Raw genomic sequence first — 17655 nt, 5'->3', positions numbered from 1 at the left:
GCACCTGGTATTCCCAGGCGGTCTCCCATCCAAGTACTAACCAGGCCCGACCCTGCTTAGCTTCCGAGATCGGACGAGATCGGGCGTGTTCAGGGTGGTATGGCCGTAAGCAACAGCAGCAGCGGCCGGTAGGCGTTATATAGATGACAGTGGCCCTGCTGTGGAGTGTGTTTATTCCTTCACTCTACTTAGGCCGGGTTGCTAAAGGTTAGAAGTGACATTTTTCAGCAGTGACATTTTGTTAGTTAGTTCTGCATTCATAAACATGACGATTGCTCATTCAGTCTGCCAAATGAGAAAAAGCTTACAGCACCCGGTATTCCCAGGCGGTCTACCATCCAAGTACTAACCAGGCCCGACCCTGCTTAGCTTCCGAGATCGGACGAGTTCGGGCGTGTTCAGGGTGGTATGGCCGTAAGCAACAGCAGCAGCGGCCGGTAGGCCTTATATAGATGACAGTGGCCCTGCTGTGGAGTGTGTTTATTCCTTCACTTTCATTTGGCAGACTGAATGAGCAATCGTCATGTTTATGAATGCAGCACTAACTAACAAAATGTCACTGCCGAAAAATGTCACTTCTAACCTTTAGCAGCCCGGCTTAAGTAAGAGTTGAGTGTAACCAACATCTGAAGTGAACAGAGCTCCTGACCTCCTGGTAGTTGAGTATAGTAGCATTCTTTTGTTATTTAGCAAGCTGCTAGTAGTGGTACCCTAAGTGCTTTTCTATTAGTATTATATTATTAGCTTGTGTGGTAGTCTGTAGTTTATAGTTGTATTGTTTTTGTGCTTGAAGCAGTAGGCTATTGGCACTGTAGTAGTCGAAGTAGTTTCACCCTGTAGAGGCCACTTGATTGCCTTGTGAAGTGTGTCGTTTGGGCAGCACTCCTGGCAGACGATTAGCAATCAGTTGAAGTGGCCTTATACCACCAGCTGAAAGCGTCAGCTTTTAAGCGGCGTCCAGCAAACGAAGGCCAGGCGAACTAAGGCGACAGGCGACTTTGTCAAAGTCCGACTTCGTCAATGAACGATAAGCTGTATCATTGATTATTGACATATATAGTAGTGTGATAGATATAGTAGTATATGTTTAGTGATCTACAATGTGTTTTCTTCCTATTCCTGTCCTCTCTTCTTCCTGGTGGTCGCACAAACACTGGGTTACACCCAGATGTCGCGACACAACTAATCTCATCTATCCGACTCTTTCAACTCACGTCGAGCAAGTGGTAACGGGAGGGCTTTGGAATTGCCACTCGGCTGTGGTGGAAGGCAAATCTGCTTTCATCTCAGCCTACGCATCCTTGCTCTCCCTTAACTTCCTTGCTCTGACTGAGACCTGGATCAGACCAGAAAACACTGCTACGCCCGCGGCTCTGTCAGATGTGTACTCTTTCTCTCACACTCCCAGAGCCGTGCGGACAGGTGGTGGGGCTGGTTTGCTAATTTCCAGAAAATGGAAATACTCTCCTGTTTCACTGTCACAATTCTCTCCTACCTCATTTGAATTTCATGTGGTCACTGTTTCTCATCCAGTCAAGCTCACCATTGCAGTTGTTTATCGCCCACCGGGCCCTGCTGGTGGCTTCCTGGAGGAGCTGGACCATCTAGTCTCCCACTTCCTTGTCGATGGCTCTGGATTCATCCTTCTGGGTGACTTCAACCTCCCGACTGAGAAGCAGCTAGACCCACTACTTTCGTTTCTCGCCGCCTTTGACCTAGTTATTTCCCCATCTCCTCCTACCCATGAGGCGGGCAACCAACTGGACCTGATCTTCACCAGAGGCTGCTCTATTGCTAACCTGTCTGTCACTCCTCTTTCCAGTGAAAAGGGTAAGAAACTCTCTGATCACTACTTCATGTCCTACTCTCTCTCTCCTCTCCCCCCTCACAGCCCCTCCCTACCCACATGATTTCCTCACGTCACAATCTTCGCTCACTTTCCTCAACTGATCTTTCCTCTTCTGTTCTCACTGCTCTCCCTGCCCCTGAATCCTTTGCTCTTCTATCCCCTGATACCGCCACAGATCTTCTTTTCTCTACTCTATCCTCTTCTCTCGACCATCTCTGTCCCCTCACCACCAGGCCTGCACGCCAAACTCCACCTGCCCCCTGGTTGTCGGACTCAGTGCGGACTGAGAGACGGAGCCTGAGAGCGGCTGAGCGCAAATGGAGAAATGGCAACCTCCTGGAGGACCTTCTCACCTTCCAATCTCTCATTTCTACTTTTTCCTCCTCTCTATCAGCTGCTAAAGCTGCTTTTTTCTCCACTAAAATTCAGGCTTCTGCTTCCAACCCTAAAAAACTCTTTGAAACTTTCTCCTCTCTCCTGCAACCACCACCCCCTCCTCCCTCCTCGTCCCTCCTCCCCGACGATTTCGCCAACTTCTTTGACAAGAAGGTGAACGATATCCGATCCTCCTTCCCTCCTCCCCCGGCTGGTGCCCTGCGCACCACCCACACCCGTCTGCCTGCCACCCCCCCCTCTCTACCTTCATCTACTCCTTTTGTCTGGCTGACATCTCGGAGTGGATGTCGACAAACCACCTGAAGCTCAACCTGGACAAGACCGAGCTGATGTTCCTCCCGGGGAAGGGCTGTCCGCACCGAGACATGGCCATCACCATTGATAATGCTGTGGTGACCTCAACTCGGACTGCGAAGAATCTGGGTGTGACCCTGGACGATCAACTGACGTTCTCGGCAAACATCGCATCAGTGACAAGGTCCTGCAGATTCCTCCTCTACAACATCAGGAGGATTCGCCCCTTCCTCACGGAGAAGGCAGCCCAGGTGCTCATCCAGGCTCTCGTCATCTCCCGCCTGGACTACTGCAACTCCCTCCTTGCTGGTGCTCCGGCATCTGCAATCAGACCTCTGGAGCTTGTTCAGAAAGCTGCGGCTCGTCTGGTGTTCAACCGCCCCAAGTTCTCCCACACAACCATCCTTCTCCGTTCTCTACACTGGCTCCCCGTAGCGGCTCGCATCCAGTTCAAAACCCTGGTGCTAGCCTATAGGGCAGTGAAAGGAACAGCTCCTTCTTACCTCCGGGCTATGGTCGATGCCTACACCCCTGCCCGACCACTTCGGTCTGCCACCTCGGGGCGACTGATTGCCTCGTCACTCAAGGGTCCTTCTGGCCGATCCACACGGTCACGACTCTTTTCTGTTCTGGCCCCACAGTGGTGGAATGAACTTCCCACTGATGTTAGGACAGCAGAGTCACTGCCCATATTTCGCCGCAGGCTGAAAACCCACCTCTTCAGGAAACACTACCCTTCCTCTCTGCCTGACCTACTTGTTGTTAACTAGTTGTACGAACGCTTGTTTTCTATTGCTGTATTGTTTATTGGATCTTGTTTAGTCGATACACTTATTTGTTTTAGCTCATGCTCATTTGATTTAGCTATTTTTGTCTCATCTGTTTAAGGAAATAGGTGGCTGATATATTGCACTTTTACCTTAGCGCTAGGTATACTCTTGGTTGCTTGTTTTTGCAGAAAATGCACTAAAGACTTCTGGTGATTAGTAGTTTTCGTTCCCTACCTATGTTGAATACACTTATTGTAAGTCGCTTTGGATAAAAGCGTCTGCTAAATGACTGTAATGTAATGTAATGTAATGTAAAGTAGAGTGAAGGAATAAACACACTCCACATTAGGGCCACTGTCATCTACATAAGGCCTTCCGGCCGCTGCTGCTGTTACTTAGGGCCATACCACCCTGAACACGCCCGATCTCGTCCGATCTCGGAAGCTAAGCAGGGTCGGGCCTGGTTAGTACTTGGATGGGAGACAGCCTGGGAATACCAGGTGCTGTAAGCTTTTTCTCATTTGGCAGACTGAATGAGCAATCGTCATGTTTATGAATGCAGCCCTAACTAACAAAATGTCACTGCTGAAAAATGTCACTTCTAACCTTTAGCAGCCCGGCCTAAGTAGAGTGAAGGAATAAACACACTCCACAGCAGGGCCACTGTCATCTATATAAGGCCTACCGGCCACTGCTGCTGTTGCTTACGGCCATACCACCCTGACACACCGATTGAGTGCAGCTTGGAGAGTTTGGCCTTAGTATTGAGAGTTTTCTGGAGTGACTGAAGTCTACTTACTTTGCTTATAGTTGTTGCTTACTTGAGAACTGTAGTTTTTTTTGTAGGTGTTTTTAATCTCCCAGCAGCTTGCTGTTTGGGGGATTTGTTTTTGGTCCGTTTTGTTGTTTGATCGAGGCAACAATGGGGACGGAACAGAAGCAAGCACCAGAGGTGGGAAATGAGAAGGAGAACTAAATTAAAGGACAGTATGAGAGGACTCTAACACTTGGGGTTGAAATACAGGGGCAGGATAGTGTTACTATGATGGAAATGCTAGCAGCAGTGAAGAAAGAGTGCAGAGTTGTTGTTGGATGCAGAGTTAAAGAAGGAGGCAAATATGAAGTGACAATGAAGGACGACAAAGGAAAAACTAAACTACTGGACGGACTGAAGATCAAGAAGAGCAGGATTCTGGCAAAGGAACTGTCACGATATGAGCTTGTGGTTTCATTTTTGAATCTGCCAACACATTGAGGACGGGACGATTTTGGGAAAGCTGGCTGGATGGGGGGTGAAGCCCATATCCCCCATCAGAAGGAGGATGTGGCCTGGTACCGACATCGCAGACGGGACGAGGATCTTGAAGGTCAGATTTACGGACACTGTGACATCACTGCCATATTCGGCCCAGTTTACTACTCTGGAGGGGACCGAGTACTTCCGGGTGATTCACGATCGGCAGGTGAAGGTGTGCAGGCTGTGCATTCAGCCCGGGCACATTCTCATGGACGGTCCGGACTTCAGGTGCTATATCTGTGCGGGCCAGGGCCATTATGCACGGGAGTGCGGGCGCTGTAGAGGCTGCAAAGAGAAGAAAGAGCGGTGCACCTGCCACACTGCAGAGGAGGGGGCTTCTGAGGACTCATCACAGGACGGTGGTGGGGGAGGAGGCGAAGAGGACGAGGACAGTTCTGAGGAGGCAGAAGAGGAGACGGGAGTGCAGAATGAGGACAAGGAGGCGGAGCCTGAGGCACCGGCCCCAGAGAGTGCGGTGGATGAAGATGAGCCTGCTAGTGATGGAGGCGGGCGGGCCAGCAGCCCTCCCGCTTCCAGCACTGCTTCCAACACTGCTGGCGGGCCAGTAGCCTGCCCGCAGCGGGCGGGCCGGCCCGCTGGGCAGGACAGCAGAGCTACCAAGGGTGGGGCGGCTGCTGGGTCGGGAGAGGCCCAACCCAGCAGCGAGCCTGTGGCAGACTCAATGGAGGGACAGGAGGAGGGCCAAAGTGCGGAAGATGAAGACAACGGTGAGATGGATTGGAGGTACGGAGAGAGAGACGTCAAAGGACCGAGGGGGAGAGGGGAAAGGGGGGGTGGGGAGAGGGGGGAAGGGCTAGCACAGAAGTTGACTGCAAAGAGGAAGGCAGAAAAGGACAAGGCATGGGATGACAGGATTAAAGGACCACGAGGTAATACTTAAAATGTTTGCATAATGTCTGGTTTTATATTTTGCTTTCTTTGTTTTGCTCTCATGGCCAACTACTGTAAATGTAAACGGTTTACGGAATATGGAGAAGGTTAAAGAGTTGTTGTATACATACAGGAGTGATATTTTGTGCTTACAGGAAACCAATTGGGATGGGGTGGTGATGAAGGATGTGAGAAAGGAATGGGAGGGGGATATCTTCTATAATAATGGTGCTAGGAATGCAAGGGGCGTTGCAATAATGCTAAAAAAAAAGATAAAGTAGAGAATGTAAAGGAGGTCTATAAGGACAGCACGGGGAGGATATTGGTAATAGAATTTGAATATAGGAAGTTGGGCTTTAGGCTAATTCATATTTACGTACCTAAAGCAGACAGGAGGATTATTCTAGCAGAGTTGAGAGAGCTAGTGGTCGGGAGGTGTATTATAGTAGGGGACTTTAATATTAGGTGTAGTAGGTTAGATGTTGGTAGAGGGGTGGAGTTCAGATGGGAAAAGTCAAGGGGTATGTTAATGGATGTGATGAGAGATAAAGACTTGATAGATGTGTGGAGCTATGAGAATCCTGAGAAGAGAGAATTTACAAGAAGGCAGATGAGGGATGGGGTATTGAAACAGAGCAGGATAGATTTGGTGTTGGTCCACGGGGAGAGTATTAAATACATAGATAGAATAAGACACCAGAGGAACAGCTTTAGTGATCATGATGGGGTCAGGTTTAGCATCAAGGTGGGAAAAGACGAGATAGGGGGTGGGATGTGGATACTAAATGCAGAGTATGTTGAGGAAGAGGAGTATGAGCAGCAGATGAAGGTGTTATTTGACAGGCACAAGGAGGGGGTGGAGGAGGATACAGGCGAGGATAGTTTAGATGACAGTATAGGGGAGAGATGGGAGGTGATGAGAGACCAAATCAAATGCATTAGCATTAAGTACAGCAAGAAAAGGAAGTGGGAGAAATTGAAGGAAGAGAAGAGGTTAAGGAAGAGGTTGGAGGTGGAGTTGAGCAGGGCAGAGGATGCAGAGGGATATAGCATGGATAATTACATAAAGGTAAAGATGGAATTGGAACAGTATGAGAGAGAGAAGTGTAGAGGAGCCATATTGAGGAGTAAGGCGAGGTATGCATTGGAGGGAGAGAAATGCACTGGCTATTTTTTGGGTTTGGAGAAGAGGAGGCAGAGCAAGACATACATACATGAGATACATCTAAAGAATGGGGAGGCAACAGAGGATTATGTGGAGATATTGGAGAGAGTGCAGGAGTTCTATGGGGATTTGTATAAGAGGGGGGGAGTAGATGAGAGGAGTATAGAAAAGGTGTTAGATAGTGTAGATAGGAAACTGAGCGTGGGGGATATGACATGGTGCGATAGAGAAATAAGTGAGGATGAGGTGATAGAAGCAATAGAGGGATTGAGAACTGGAAAAAGCCCAGGGAGTGATGGGATAGTGGTGGAATGGTATAAGAGTTTTAAGCATGACGTAGCAGCAATTTTAGTGCAGGTATGTGGAGCTATGGAGAGAACAGGGGTGGTGCAGGGTAGGATGGTGGAAGGGGTTGTAGCGACAGTGTATAAGAAAAAGGGGAGTAAGCTAGATTTAGAGAATTATAGGCCAATTAGTTTACTGAATGTAGACTATACAATTCTGACTAAGGTGCTAGCAAATAGGGTGAAGGGAGTGATAGGTGAAATAGTACAACCAACACAAAGCTATAGTATACCAGGTAGGGACATATCAGATACTATAGCGACAGTTGGAAATACATTTTAGTGTGAGGTTGGATCTAGAGGAAGGGTGGAGAAAATTGTTTTTGTTTGGGCTTTTTGGAAAGAGCAAAAAAGTCAGTTTAATACATTTTGTTTTGAGTCATGCCAGACTTGCAGTGGTCTTTCGACGGAATTATGCACATTTTGAGGGCCGAAAGGTGAACGTTAAAGAATTATTCAAATCTATAATGAGAAGGGATGTGGGGTTAATTTGTAAATATGGGGGGAAAGGAGTTAAAGAGTTTTTTGTGGGTGGGAACACATTTATTCAAGAAGGAGAGGAGGGGGGCATCTTGTTTGACTGGTAAAAAGAAGGTTTTGGATGTTGTTGTTGATATTGTCCACTTGAGGGCGACAAAACCATGGGTTGATTTCTATGGTTTTTACTTGTGTTCATAATTATGCTGTTGCACAGCAATAAAAAAGTGAATGTGAACCTGTATTGAAGAATAAAATAAAAAGATAAAAATAAAAAAAAAGAACACGCCCGATCTCGTCCGATCTCGGAAGCTAAGCAGGGTCGGGCCTGATTAGTACTTGGATGGGAGACCGCCTGGGAATACCAGGTGCTGTAAGCTTTTTCTCATTTGGCAGACTGAATGAGCAATCGTCATGTTCATGAATGCAGCACTAACTAACAAAATGTCACTGCTGAAAAATGTCACTTCTAACCTTTAGCAGCCGGGCCTAAGTAGAGTGAAGGAATAAACACACTCCACAGCAGGGCCAATGTCATCTATTTAATGCCTACCGGCCGCTGTTGCTGTTGCTTACGGCCATATCCTGAACACGCGAGATCTCGTCCGATCTCGGAAGCTAAGCAGGGTCGGCCTAAGTAGAGTGAAGGAATAAACACACTCCACAGCAGGGCCACTGTCATCTATATAAGGCCTACCGACCGCTGCTGCTGTTGCTTACGGCCATAACACCCTGAACACGCCCTATCTCGGAAGCTAAGCAGGGTCGGGCCTGGTTAGTACTTGGATGGGAGACCGCCTGGGAATACCAGGTGCTGTAAGCTTATTCTCATTTGGCAGACTGAATGAGCAATCGTCATGTTTATGAATGCAGCACTAACTAACAAAATGTCACTGCTGAAAAATGTCACTTCTAACCTTTAGCAGCCGGGCCTATGTAGAGTGAAGGAATAAACACACTCCACAGCAGGGCCACTGTCATCTATATAAGGCCTACCGGCCGCTCCTGCTGTTGCTTGTGGCTATACCACCCTGAACACGCCCGATCTCGTCCGATCTCGGAAGCTAAGCAGGGTCGGGCCTGGTTAGTACTTGGATGGGAGACCGCCTGGGAATACCAGGTTCTGTAAGCTTTTTATCATTTGGCAGACTGAATGAGCAATCGTCATGTTCATGAATGCAGCACTAACTAACAAAATGTCACTGCTGAAAAATATCACTTCTAACCTTTAGCATCCCGGCCTAAGTAGAGTGAAGGAATAAACAAACTCCACAGCAGGGCCACTGTCATCTATATAAGGCCTAGCGGCCGCTGCTGCTGTTGCTTACGGCCATACCACCCTGAACACGCCCGATCTCGTCCGATCTCGGAAGCTCAGCAGGGTCGGGGCTGGTTAGTACTTGTATGGGAGACCGCCTGGGAATACCAGGTGCTGTAAGCTTTTTCTCATTTTGCAGACTGAATGAGCAATCGTCACGTTTATGAATGCAGCACTAACTAACAAAATGTCACTGCTGAAAAATGTCACTTCTAACCTTTAGCAGCCCGGCCTAAGTAGAGTGAAGGAATAAACACACTCCACAGCAGGGCCACTGTCATCTATATAAGGCCTACCGGCCGCTGCTGCTGTTGCTTACGGCCATACCACCCTGAACACGCCCATTGAGGAAGTGCAGCAGAGTGTGGCCTAGTGTTTGTATGGGAGAGCTTTTCCAGTGATATACTAGTCTTTTTGGATTTTTTACACAAGGAAACTATTGAGTCAACAGATCTCTGAACAGTGATTGCTACCCCCAGCAACGTTGCTGTCTGGGGGAACTTTAATCAGTACTTTGTCGAGACACACAATGGCACTGAACACAGCACAAGCTGGGAAAGAGAAGGTGACTACCAGAGAAAAGGACAATGTTTTTGAGAGAAAATTGACAGTTGCAGTGGAGATTGTTGGAGATGAATTCATCACAATGATGGATTTATTGAGAGGACTAAAAGAAGTATCCGGAAATGTCATTGGATGTCGGTTCAAGTCACAGAAGAAATATGAAATCACCATGAATTCTGTCAAAGGTAAAGAGAGACTTATGGAGGGTTTCAAGATAAAGAATAGCAGAATAATGGCAAGAGAATTGTCCAGTGATGAATTGGTGGTATCGTTTTTGAACCTCCCAACCTACATTGAAGATGAGATGATTTTGAATAAACTGGCAGAATGGGGGGTGAGTGCAATTTCACCCATAAAGAGAAAGCTCTGGAAGGGAACTGACATTGCGGATGGCACAAGATTTGTGAAAGTCAAATTTAATGAAAATGTACAATCTTTGCCATACTCTACTAAGTTTGACACTCTGGAGGGTGCAGAATATTTCCGCTGCATACATGACAGACAGATCAAAGTATGTCGGTTGTGCATACAGCCAGGACACATACTGAGAGAATGCCCAGAATTTAAGTGTCACAAACGTAGGCAGCAGGGACATTATGCCAGGGAATGCCCCCGTTCAGCAGACATTTGTCAACAATGCAAGGAAAGAAGAGCCTTTTGTAAATGCAATGAGGAGGGAAGTGACGACCTCTTCGCCCCCGACAATAACATGGAGGTTGAAGAGGAGGAGGATGATGAGGAGGAGGAGGATGACGACAACGACGTGGAGGAGGAGGAGAACCTGAACCAGGTGGAGACGGTACCAGCGGTGACCCAGGTGAATGCAGTTGCAGAGCAGGTGCATGACACCATCGGGAGCAGCCTTGACGACGTGGTCCTGGATGGAGTAGAGTCCGATAGGGGAAAGATTGGAAACGATGTAGGAGCGCGTGCCCAGAGGGTGCCTGCACCACGCCGAGACCATGTGAGTACCCCTGAGGGCACGGAACATCCTGGAGGCAGCACAGAGAGGAGAGATGGAGAGGCTGTTGGTGGAGCTGATGGAGAGGGCGGAGGAGGGAGCACTGGGTCGGTGGTGACTGAGACCCCCCCTGTGCAAGATGTTGACATGGGAGATGAAGACAGTACATTCACAAGTGCTCTATCTGATGAGATGAGCCAAGGAGAATGGAATGACATTATATCCATTCAGGCCAGGAGAAAAGCAGCGAGGCAGGCAAAGAAGGTGCAAAAGGAAGCCAAACGGCAGAAGACGTAAGGTATGAGAGTCTGGGGGTACATACTAACTCTCTTATGCCTCATGTTGAATGTGTCATCATTTAACACAAATGGGCTGAGGAAAATATCTAAGTTTGACCAGGTGGTGGCGCTATGTAACTCTGAAATTATATGTCTTCAAGAGACTAACTGGGATGATGAAATTATAGAGAACTTCAAAAAGCAATGGAAAGGGGTGATGTATGCCAACAATGGGAGTAAAAGGTCATGTGGTGTTGCTATTCTAGTAAAAGAGGGAAGTGTAAGTAACATCAAATACATTCCTAGTGACACAAATGGGAGAATGATTATATTGGAATTTGAGTTTAGGAAAGTTGTATTTAAGTTGATTAAACATATTTTAATCTAATATTACATTGCATATGTTTTATTTTTTATGTCATAAACATTGTAGAAAATGCCAAGAACATACGAGGAAGACAACCTGGCGCCAAATCCCCCTTGAGGAGATGAAGAAGTCAGCCGCTGAGGTCAAGGCGGGAAAGAAGTTAAGAGCTGCTGCAAGGGATAACAATATTGACAAGTCAAGCCTCCTTCAATTAAAAAAAAAACGAAAAATCGAACCCTGATTCCCCGTTACCCGTGGTCACCATGGTAAGCGCGTAGCGTACCATCGAAAGTTGATAGGGCAGACACTCGAATGACACGTCGCCGCCACGGAGGGCGGGCGATCGGTCCGAGTTTATCCAGAGTCACCAAAGCGGATGACGCGGCGCCCGAGAGTGCCGCGCCGCAAGGGTTTTGGATCTGATAAATGCACGCATCCCCGAAGGTCAGCGCCCGTTTGCATGTATTAGCTCTAGAATTACCACAGTTATCCAAGTAACTGAGGAGCGATCAAAGGAACCATAACTGATTTAATGAGCCTTTCGCAGTTTCACTGTACAAGCCGTTTGTACTTAGACATGCATGGCTCAATCTTTGATTCAGGATCAACCAGGTAGGCCTCCTGTTCCGCCGCGACAGCGCGCCCAGCTGAGGCGCGCGCCGTGAGGTTGCCGGTCCGCGGAGGCCGCCGAGGCCCACCCCGTGAGGGGCGGGCGGCGGTTGTCTCCCGGCGGCGCGTACTGCGACGGTCACCACTTCCTCCTTTGCCCCCTAGCCAGGTCGACGGCATGTTACGGGGGATCGGCACCCGTGGCCCATTGCGCAGCTGTTTGGTCGGTCGCCGGAGTACGCGACGCAAGCAGGGTTTGAGAAACGGAGTCTCCGGAGCGCGCCTTCGCGCCCCCGCAGCATACGGATCTTCTGTATGCGGGGGGGGCCTTGAAAAGGAAGGAAGCAAGCACTCATGAGACGAGTTTTCGAAGTACCAAAGTACAGGGTGCACGGCTCAGGCAGATAAAGTTCATAGAAAGGAATGCCAGCACTCACTTAAATCCATTTAGGCTCTTATTTATTTATTGCCTCAATACCCTGAAACCTTAAAGCACAGACTTCATGTCCCACCGCATTAAAATGTCTAGCAACAGGTGATTTTTCATCCTTGTTTCTAATATTACTTTTATGTTCTGAAATTCTAACTTTAAGTTCTCTTTTGGTTTTACCCACATAACAAAGGCCACAAGGGCATTTTAGCAGATAGACCACAAACTTAGTTTTACAGGTGATGATGCTGACTGCGGGGGCCCTCAGACGGGGCGTCTCGGTCTCGCTAGGACGGGGTTGGCCGCGGAGGAGTGCGGAGGACAGGCCACCGAGGCCTCTCCGCACGTGGTCCCTCCGCGCCTGGTCGGGCCCGCAGGCTGCAAGCAGCGTCTGCCGAAGCACCAGAGGTGTCGGCGGGGCCCTTGCAAGAGGCGGGCTACGAGTGCCAATCAGTCAGAGAAAGCGGTGGGTTCCATGGCCTTCGGGGCGGCCTGGTTCCCGGTGGTTCACAGTGCAGCGACTAGCGGCCCGCCGGCAGGCCCGCCATCCGGGGCGGCCTGCCTGCGTTCCGTCCCCAGCGTCCGCACACTGGTCCATATATCCGGGCAGGGAAAAATTGAGGTAATGTGAGACACTTTTTACATTTTCTCCCCTCTAGGTGAGCTAAAATTATATATCAGTAAAATGTACACATTTCCCATACATTTGGGATGTTTCCTAACAATGGAAATTATCAGAATGTATACAAGACAAAAGGCAGTGAAAATATGAAAAAAAAAAGTGGTCTGGTGTCTCACTTTACCCCAGGTCTGGGGTAAACCGAGACAAACCAGAAAAATCTATGGGGTAAAGTGAACCAGCGTGGGGTAAACTGATCCACTTTTTTTGAACAATGTTGTTGTCAAACAAGCATATAAAGCTATCTATGAAATATATGAAAACGGTTGGTCTGCAACACAATTGTATACCACTAGTGCCTATGTACACTCTGTTATCTCCTTCTCTATCATCTGTTGGTATGGTAACCTCGCCATTAAGGATAACAATTCTTTAGGAAGGATAGTGAAAACTGCCTCCAAAATCACTGGCATCCAACTGGAGAGCCTTGACCCCTTCTATAGCAGACAACTGCTCTTGAAGACCAGGTCCATTCGAGAAGATAATGCACACCCACTCGAGCCAGAGTATAGGCTGTTGCCATCTGGCCGACGTCTGAGTGCCCCTGGTATCAAAAACAATAGATACAAGCACTCATTTGTTCCTGCCTCAATTCAGGCAAACAATGTTGCCAGGGACCGATAGAGGATAATGTGACTGATGGTGATGGTGAATAAGAAACAAGCACTTTATGCAGGCACCTTATATTCTGAATTTAGCCCTTTATTTATCTTATCTCTTTGCACTTTATTGTGATGATGATGATGATGATGAAAAAGCACTTTATCTCTTTATCTCTTGCACTTTACTGTGATGATGATGATGACGATGGATCAAGCACTTTATGCCGGCACTTTATAATTCCCTTTTTATCTCTTGTGATGATGATAATGATGGTGATGAAAACAAGCACTTTATCTGATGATGATAATGATGGTGATGAAAACAAGCACTTTATCTCTTTATCTCTTGCACTTTACTGTGATGACGATGATGATTGCACTAGATGCGCCCGGATCTATGTTTTTATGCTATGGTGTTTCATGTCTGCTGTTGTCCTGTACTGTCTGTATGTTTTAAACCACTACTCTGGCTGTAAACCCAATTGCCCTTCTGGGACATTAATAAACTTGAACCTTGAACCTTGAACCTATGGCGGGCCGAACGTCTAGTGCCCACGCAGCGCCCACTTGGCAGGCCCCCCCCCCCCCCAAATAAAATAGTGTTTGGGGGTACAAAATCATGGGAAAAAAATAAATAAATAAAGGAGGTCTGCGGTCCCACAACATACAAGGACCCCCTAACTGAGAGAGAGATGAAGCAGGGACCCCCACTATATATTACATAAAATTGTGTTGCAGATTAAAGCTTTTCATAGATGTTGGATTCATATTAATGTGTATTTTCAGACATTTAACGACTTAAACCATCAATACTTAGTGAACTTTCACTCTGTACTTGGTCTGCTCTTTTTTCCCGAAAATAGCAGATCTACAAGCTTCGAGGCGTTGTGAGCTTGTAGATCGGCTATTTTCGGCTAAAGTTGTCCTTAGAATAGGGATGATAGGGTTCAAGTGGTTACGTTGTGAGCTTGTAGATCGGCTATTTTCGGCTAAAGTTGTCCTTAGAATAGGGATGCTAGGGTTCAAGTGGTTAATGTAAAAAACAATGATCCTATCACACAGAGATTTCGCGGACCCCCTGTAGCAACTCTGAGGACCCCCTAGGGGTCCCGGACCCCCTGTTGAAGACCCCTGCTTTAACGGGCTAATTAGGTAGCATTGATGACATTTACCAGACTAACGTTCATACAGGTTGTTGGTAGGATGTGTAACATAGCCGTTTCAGTCACGACAACAGCGTTAGCATTAACCGCATGATAAAGTCACGTTCGTTAGCTTAGCTACACGCTAACGGCTCATTATAGGCAGCGCTTGGCTAATAGTCATGTAACCCAACTAACGGCAACACAGTAATGGACATAAACATTCCCATACATGCTTTAGACACTATTAGCAGGCTGCATTAACAACCAGCAGCAACATAATCCAAGTTGCAGGCCACGTTAGCAGCTAATGCTGTGTGTGTACGATGAGGGCGCGCATCCGACACAGAGGCGCCCGTGCGGCTAGGCTCGTGCGCTGGGGTTGCTTGTGCGAGGCTTGTGCGCGGTTGCTCGTGCGCGCGAGCAGACACACTACCACAGCCACAGGCAGACACACGACCACATACAAATTGTCAACGGCGCATGCGCAGTTTGCCACTTGTAATATAGATATGTAGTGGGGGTCCCTGCTTCATCGCTCTCTCAGCTAAGGGGTCCTTGGCCTGAAAAAAATTGAAGACCCCTGACTAGAGATGCACGATATTGTTTTTTTGAAACCGATACCGATACCGATTATTTGCTGGGTCATATCGGCCGATACCGATCCGATACCGATATATTATATATTATATTTATATTGAGCTCATTGCTGAATTTTCTTATTTTAATTTGTTTTACTGGTGAAAGTTGATGGTAAACCCCCCCTCTCCACTAGCCCTACTGTGATGAAAAATATGTATGGAATAAATACATTAATTATATATATATATTCTTCTAAGTAACAAACTTAACTATGACATTTTTGTATGCTATAAGCCATCACAGAATTATTTGTATCTTTGTATAACACAAAACCATATGTTATGTGGCCTATGGAACTAAGATCATTGAATCTAGTTTGTTATTAGTGTTATTCATATTGTCTGTTGCCTAAATTAATTAGCCAGTCTGCTCTAAACAATAAAGCCCCCCATAGCTCTCCCAATCACAACTCCCTGGAGCCACCACACTGTGTGTGTGTGTGTGTGTGTGTGTGTGTGTGTGTGTGTGTGTGTGTGTGTGTGTGTGTGTGTGTGTGTGTGTGTGTTTGATTGATTGATGTAGTTTATTTAGAAAGACATGAGAATAGTACATGACAGTACATAACAGTACAAGTGGAAGTACAAATTCACAATACAAGGTCTACTAAACTGGAAACCCTCATTAAGCGCTAAGCTTTTTTAAGATGAGAACCCCATGCACACAAATCATGATGAAATATAAGAGGCAGGCAGATATACACACTACTATACAGAATGTCATACAGTCAGCTTTCAGGTTACTGGTATGACGAGAGAAAAATATATATATATATATACAAAAGAGGAAAATGAAGGAGGGGGGGGGGTTAGGGGGGGTAGGTTAAGCCATTTTCGAATTGCAGCCTCCTGAAGGTGTATCTTTAGGGCAGTTTTGAAAGTGAGTAGGGTTTTACACTCCTTTACTCCTTTTGGTAGGGCATTCCACATTTTTGATGAATAGCATGAGAACGAGTTCATACCCTTAGTTGAGCCAAATCTGGGTTGAACATGATTTGTGGAGCTGCCTCTGGTGTTATGATCATGGACTGCATTAACATTTTGGAAGTATTTTGACAAATACAGGGGGATCCCAATGTTGTGGTGTATCTTGAAGACCAGGCCCATAGCAAATTGCTGTACTCTGTCCTCAACCCTAAGCCATCCAATCCTAGCAAAATGAGCAGGGGTTAGATGGGTTCTGTGGTTGAGGCCAAGAAGTAGCCTTACAAGTTTGTTTTGGGATGTTTGGAGCCTTGTTTTTAAGGCCTTGGAGGTGTGTGTGTGTGTGTGTGTGTGTGTGTGTGTGTGTGTGTGTGTGTGTGTGTGTGTGTGTGTGTGTGTGTGTGTGTGTGTGTGTGTGTGTGTGTGTGTGTGTGTGTGTGTGTGTGTGTGTATCATACAGCAGCGAGTTTAGGAGGGGCAGCTTGCTTCGTACACTACACTAAGTAGGACAACAGGATGTCAAAGACAGAAACATTACCAGCTGAGAGCTAATTTGTGCTCATTCTCTGTGGTTAAATACACAAGCAGCTTGTTTGTTCTAAAGCGGCCGCTGGTTGCACTCGACTCGAGTAACGAGTGTTTGTTACGTCGATGTTAAATAACGAGGCAATGTACACATTCGTGTTGAAAATATATCCTCCGCACGCAGTATCAATACTCTAACCTAATTTAAGATGTACAAGAAACCCTCTGACTGTTCTGGGTATGAACTATGGACGTGAAGAGTTTGTTTGCTGTTAGTTTGTCTACATGTCTCTGTTCACGCAGCAGCTTAGCCTAGCCTGTTGCGCAGTGCACTGTGTGTCTGAGAGACACGGCATGTAGAGTGTGTGAAGGGGGGAGGAGCTACAGCTGACTTTCTTAAAGAGACAGAGACAGGCAGACAGACTCCTCTCTGTCATTTTATTATACAATATATACAATATCGGTGAATTTAATCGGGTTTATTTTGAGATCGGTTCGATACCGATGTGGCATTTCAGGGCCGATATCGGCCGATTCCGATACGTTACCGATTATATCGTGCATCTCTACCCCTGACCTATAGCAATGCTTGCTACCAGAATATAGAGCTATTTAACACTTATTTTAACAAAGAAATATCACTTCCACTCCCTTTAACAGATGATAGTGAAGGAAACATTATTTTTTGCTATACACCAGTGTTGGACCGGATCTGGCACAGCGCTCAGGTCCTGGACCTGGTGAGACGAAGGAGGAGTCCGGCCAGGAGACAACCCACAGAGCCTAGTCCCTCCACGTGCCAGAGCCTCCCCGAGTCCCGGCAGAGTAGTTCCGGAGAAGCGGACTGAGTGGCCCTGTCTTTCCCTATAGGACTGACCGTGGGTAACTACTGGGACGTAAGTCGGGGCTTGATCAACCCTGGCTGGGTCACCTGGGCGAGGGTGTATGTTGTATGTTGCGAGACCCCAAACACCCGATGACCCCAGGCTACAACACTGATGATACGTCCCAGTTGCATCCATGTGATGTTTTTCTTTATTGGGGAATAAGATTTCACCATTTCCTGGATTGATCCAAAGCTATGATAGAAGAAGGTACAGTCAAAGTCAAACTAGATCTGTAAGTTTGATGAAAT

This window comes from Gymnoscopelus braueri (assembly GCF_963280865.1).
Source record: "Gymnoscopelus braueri genome assembly, chromosome: 16".
Lineage (NCBI taxonomy): Eukaryota > Metazoa > Chordata > Actinopteri > Myctophiformes > Myctophidae > Gymnoscopelus > Gymnoscopelus braueri.
This window is presented reverse-complemented; position numbering follows the sequence as displayed.